Here is a 6,319-nt window from a genome sequence, read left to right on the forward strand (position 1 = left end):
TTCCAAGAATGGAATCACAGATTTGACAATGTATTAAGTGTAATGGAGAGTACTTTGAAGGTGATAGGGGTGTTTTGTAAAATAAATAAATACATAGCTTTGAAAAAGATTTCCAAGTTTTGTTTGGGGGTTTGTTTGTTTCTTTTGGCATCCCTTCATATATTCTAGACTCAGGAAAAATAAAAAAGATGCAAAGAGTACACAGAATCACCATACAAAAAAAGGTTTCAAGAGGTATCATATGATCAAGAAATAATGGTATTAGAAGAAGAAATCCAAGCTGCACTAATGCACTAGTGTAAAATCAGGCTCGACCTGCATTCAAAAGTGGCCTCGGACTGCCCGTGTCCTGGTCATCAACGATGCAGGGAGAGCGATTGCGGACAGCCGTTTCCCGTGTTTGGAGGGTTCAGCGTACCTGTCCCTGCAAATGCCGGTGCTTTCACACAGTTCTACTTCTCTCCTGCCAACCCCGCCCGGCCCGGGGCATCGCAGGCCACTGGGAGCCGAGAAGAATTCTGTGGTGACAGCGGAAGCCTTTCCAAGTGAGAAAGCTTCTTGGAGCACCGCTCCCTGAGCAGTGGATCATTGAAGCAGACCCACCAAGACAGAAATATGGACAACGAACGCTCTCCGGGTTATTTGGAGTTGATCTCCGGCACTGGAACAAGCAAGCGTGGAGAGTGGGATTGTTGCCACCGTGCAGCATCACAAGTCCCTTACCCGTCACCTCAGCCCAACATGGGACACCTGTTCACTCTGCAGGAGAGGGGCGAGAGGAAGGCCTGAGAGCCCAGAATTGGCGCGTCTTCAGTGGCCCTTTCAAAGCAGGGTCACAGACCCCTGCCCTGGGAAATGGAGGCTGGGGAGTCCTGCCAGTGGCCAACCGTATCATCTCCCTACTTAGACTTGCATCACTTTTTTTGTTTGGTATGTGATCAAATGTAAAATAAACGTTACCAGTTTCAAAAAAAAAAAGAAAGAAAAAGCAGGCTCTATGAATGAATGAATATTAATAGACATGTTTCAACAAACTGAGGCAGCACTGGAAACACTCTATGCCAAGAAATTTGGATGACAGCTACCTGGACAAGTGACAATGAAAACAAAGAGGACTTGAAGCACTTACTAATGAAGATCAAAACTATAGTCTTCAATATAAAGATAACATATAAAGATAACAAAAATCCTCACAGCTAGATAAATAGACTACATCATGATAAATAGAGAAAAGAGCAAAATTGTCAAGGATCTCAATTTGCTTGGATCCACAATCAATGTCCATGGAAGCAGCAGTCAGGAAATCGAATGAAATATTGCATTGGGCAAATCAGCTGCAAAAAATCTCATTAAAGTGTTAAAGAGAAAAGATGCCACTTTGGGGACCAAGGTGTGCTTCTACCAAGCCATACATTTTCAGTTGCCTCACATGTATGTGAAAGCTAAACAATGAATAGAAGATTGCAGTAGAATTCATGCCTTTGAAATATGATTTTGGTAAAGAATAATGAAAGTACCATTGACTACCAGAAGACCAAAAATATCTGTCTCAGAATAAGTATTGCCAGAATGCTTTAGTATTAAATATTTTGAGACTTCATGTCACTTACTTTGAACATGTTCTTAGGGGAGATCAGTCCCAGGAAAAAGACATCATATTTGGTAAAGTAGAGGGTCGGTGAAAAAGAGAAAAACTCCCAAAGAGATGATTGGCACAGCAGCTGCAACAATGGGCTCACACATAACAATTGTAAGGATAGTTAAAAACCAGGTATGTTTTGTTCTGTTATATATATACATGGTTGCTATGAGTCAGAGCCAACTCAACAACATCTAACAACATTTCTCTGCACATTTTAAGCAAAGTTATATTCAGTGTTCATGTGTTTACTTTTCCCCCCTTGATCTTTCTATTATTTATTTTTAATTTTGTAGGACTTTGGTTCAAGAAGAATCATTGTATAATTCCAATGCTTTTAAATTGAGCTTTGCTTTGTATTCAAGCTATTATTTATTCTAGAGAATGAATTGTGTGCACTGGGAATGAGTATATATTGTGTTTTTGTTGAGTGGATATTTTTATGAGGTCCAGAGGCTGATTGTGTTGTTACATATTCTGTATCTTTGTTGAGTTCCTTCCTAATTCCTCTGTCCTACATCAAATGTGGTGAGTATCCTACAATTATTGTGGAGTTGCCTATTTCTCTTTTCAGTTCTGTTAAAGTGTGATTTATATATTTTGGGACTCTTCCCTTGAGTTTTTAGATACTAATTATGGTTGTGTCCTCTTACTGGATGGACACTTCAATCATTGTATAATGAATTATCTTTCCTGTCTTTTATACTGATTTTTGCCTTGAAGTTTATTTTATCAGAAATTAATATAATTCCTGATCTTTTGTTGTTCTGCCAATCTCTTATTCTTCATAGTGCATTTCAGTGTAAGTATTGTAGTTATCAATTTACTGCTGCCTATTTTGTGTTTATTATATTGTTGAGTAATATTCCTTGTTCTGTATATATTTTTTCTGCTCTGAGTTAATTTTATTATCAGATATCCGTTTTGTTTTATCAATTTCTATTGACTTTGCATTTACTAAATCCCATTATTTCTTATTTCATTAGTAATTTGCTTTGTGATTATCCTGCAAATTTTATCTTTCTAAGTTTATAATAGTCTGGTCTATTTTTTGGTATTATCCTGAGTTGCTCTCTATTTGGAAATACTGAAATTATCCTATTTATCCTCATGTTTTATTTTGAGGTTGCTGTAATTTAGATTGGTGTCTCTGGTTCTCTGTTTTCTGTTTTGAAAGTTTATTATATTTTAGACAAGTTTTTCCTATGTTGCTTTCCAGATAACTGTTGTCTTGTGTCCTAATCTCAGGTTGCTATCTGATGTTGTTGTTTCTCTTTACTATTGACTGCATTTAGAATTTCTTGTAACACTTATGTGGTTTTACAATTCTCTTAATTCCTGCTTTCTGGAAATGTCCTGATTTTACATTAATATTTAAGGGAAAATTTTACTGCTTCTTGGTTGGATCACATTTTTCTTTATACATGCCATGCCATTCACTGCCTTCTTTCTTGCATGATTTCTGCTGAAAAATCATAACTTAGTCTTATTGAGTCCCCTTTGCAGATAATATTTATTTTTTCCTGAACTGCTTTCAAAGTTCTTTTTTTTTGGTCTTTGGTTTTGGGAAGTTTGATTATGATATGTTCTGCTGACTCTCTTTTGGCTTATTTTCCCATATGAGTATTGTTAAATTTCTTAAATTTATATCTGTTTGGATTTTACATTATCAGAGAAATTTTCTGCTAGCTTATCTTCAACAATTCTGTGTGTTTTTAAACATTTGTTTGAGTCAGTCCACCTATCCTAAATTCTGATCACACATAAATCTTTTCCTCTTTCATGCCTTACATAATTATTGGGCTTTCTTCAGTATTTCTTTTTCTGATTTTTCCTCATACAAATTGGTGTTCAGGATGTATCTTCAAAAGTGCTGATCCTTTTTTATATTGATTCACCAATAGGTTTTTTTGTCTTTGTATGTGGCATCCATCTCAGAATCTTTTGTGCTATTCTGATGGATTTCTAATTGTATTTTTGTATAGTTTCTATTTGCCTATTTTGGTCTTACATTTCCCCCCAAATTGTTCTAGGGCATTGTCTGCATTTCAATTAATTTTGTTTGTGATTTCTTTAATCTCTTGGGATGGTCTTCATGCAAATCTTTTGGTTTTGTTACCTGTTCTTCTACAGGCAGATTCCCTACTTCTTTATTTTGACCCCTTGCTTGCACCATCTCATCCTGTTTATTTATTTGATTTTAAGTTGTCTATTGTCTCTGAGACATTTTTTGGAGTTTTTGCAATTATTTGTTGATTATATGTAGATTTGTTTATTCCTAGTTTTCATGGATGGAGATGTGACCAGAAGTCTAGTACTTAGTATACAGTAGGTACTCTGTAAATGTTTATTTAATACATGAATAATAGGTACATTATGAGTTTCTGTTATGTAAAGGATATTCTATGATTGCTAATTTTTACACCTGTTAGTGGAGACCACAACAGTATTATTACTATTATTATCCCCACTTATAAATAAGGAAGCTGAAGCATAGAGAAGTTAATCCCTTTGCCTACGGTCACACAGTTAGTGTAAATCAGATTAAAACCCAATTCTTAAGAACTCAGAAACCTCCAGTTTGAAAACTGTTGGAAGAAACCTCTGGTAGGGAGTATGGAAATGTACATAAATAAAGTTGTAGAACTGTGAATACAGAAGATCTATCTGGGAAACAGTAAATAGTTCAACTGGCTTGAGAAACTGACACAGTACCTAGAGAGCTGAGAACCCATGACCTGAAATGTCCAGTTGAGAAACATAGACTTTTTCAGTAGACAAATATGGAAGTGATACAATAAATGTATCTTTTTGAGAATATTAATCTAGCATTACTTTGCAAGATAGATTGGAGGGCAAGAGAATGAAGGCTAGAAATCGAGTCAAGGTCTTGATGCTGCTAAATAATCTTGTTCCTGAGTACCTCCCTCTTTCTTTCATCTCAGCAGATTTCAAAGTTTTTAACACACTTCTTTAGCCCTTTCCCCACCCCCATTGTTTGTGCTTTCAGCAGTTCACCATTATCAAGAGAACATTCCTCTACTATCAAATTCATCTCCAGGTTTCCCCTATGCTGTTATTCTTAATAATAGTAGATAGCAGATTGAGCACTTACGGTCTCATGTAATCCTTACAACGAGTGTAAGAAATGGTTGGTTATCCTGTTTTTAACTAAGAAAATTGGGGCTTGGAGTGATTAAGTATTTGCCAAGTTCACCCAGTAACCAAGTGACAGAACTAGGATTTGAATCTAGAGATATCAGCTTCCATAATTATCTTCAAATCTATTACAATCTAGGAGTGAAAGATATCTACACCTCTCTTTTCTTAGGTTTCATTCCATTCATCTCCTCCTACCCTCTTGGAGACCCTTTCCTTCAACTATACAAACTTTTTCCTCTCGGTGAATACATATGTTAAAACTTCTTCTATAAAAGCAATGTCAAACCAATAAAAGAGTCATGTTTATCATCTTTTTCTCTATGAACATCATTCTAATTCTTGCTCTTTATATTCAAGTGTCTGCAAATAGTCGTCTGAACTGTCTCTACTCCTTCACTTCCCAGATTGAAATCTGGTTTCAGGTTTCTACCATTACATGATATGATATAACTTTTTCTAGCATCATCAAATTGAGAAACCCTATTTTAGTCTGCATATTACTTCATCTCACTCTGCCAAGATTCTCACTCTTGTCAGTCTTCCACTGTGTCTTCTAGTCTCAGCTTCTACTTTCCTTCAGAATCTCAGAATCTCTTATCTGTATAAATAATGTCATTCATACACACTGTTGGCTGTAAGAATGAATTCTACAAAGGGTGAATCTAGTTGTTATGTATGGTTGAAAATTCTTCTATTTAAATACAGAAATACATAGTATATTGTACATGACTCTCACAGGATGTTGGCCCTTGCTTAGACTTCCCACCTCCTCTTTCCACTCTGCCTTCTTTATACTCAAGGTTCCAGTCATATTGGGTATCTTGTTTTCTTTACATGTGCATTGAGATTCAGAAAACTTCAACTGACAATACATAAAACAGGATTTATCTTTAAATTATTATGATAATAAGAAATAACAAACAAACCATTGTGTTTTTTAAAAAACTTCTAAGCTTTGCAGCAATAACCAAAATAGATCTTTACACCCAGGAAAGCCAATAATAAGGCAATGTATTAAACTGAAGCTACATGGATTATTTTCATTTTCTTTCATTTTTAGGGGACATTTTCCAACTTTTGAAAATAGTCATCAAAAGTTTCCATTATAATTAGAAAAAAAATTAAAACATTTCGTGAGGGTTATCAAAATTGGAAGGGGGAGTGTGCATGGGGAATAGCTAATTAAAGAAGAGATATGTACTAATTTGAATGAAGGGAAAAGTAATATAAAATATGCAACAGTACTAAAGCAAAGGAAGACACTGGGAGGCACACTAGGAATAAATACAGTGGAGGTAAACACTATTACATAAACAGTCCCGCAACAACAGTAATAACAATGATCTACAAGTGCGATAATAGATAGACAAGCAAGCTTAACTGGTGTGGGAAGACAAATGAGACTACATCCTTGAATGTACATAGGTTCAGCAGAAGTTATTCCTACATTTGTATTATATGTGCCACAAATATAATCATGCATGTAGTAGAGCAATAATGGGACAAAGTTATGAAAAC

At 35.5% G+C, this 6,319-nt stretch overlaps 1 non-coding gene across 1 annotated transcript; it reads left to right on the forward strand.

Annotated features, from left to right (window-relative positions):
* Positions 1–313: 313 nt before the first annotated feature.
* Positions 314–449, forward strand: LOC115869015. The gene has a single exon (XR_004045936.1). It is a non-coding gene; the product is annotated as a small nucleolar RNA SNORA71 (small nucleolar RNA).
* The last annotated feature ends 5,870 nt before the right edge of the window (positions 450–6,319 follow it).

The sequence above is a fragment of the Echinops telfairi genome, unplaced genomic scaffold, assembly GCF_000313985.2.
Source record: "Echinops telfairi isolate 266 unplaced genomic scaffold, ASM31398v2 ScPeMD7_19;HRSCAF=73, whole genome shotgun sequence".
Taxonomy (NCBI): Eukaryota; Metazoa; Chordata; class Mammalia; order Afrosoricida; family Tenrecidae; genus Echinops; species Echinops telfairi.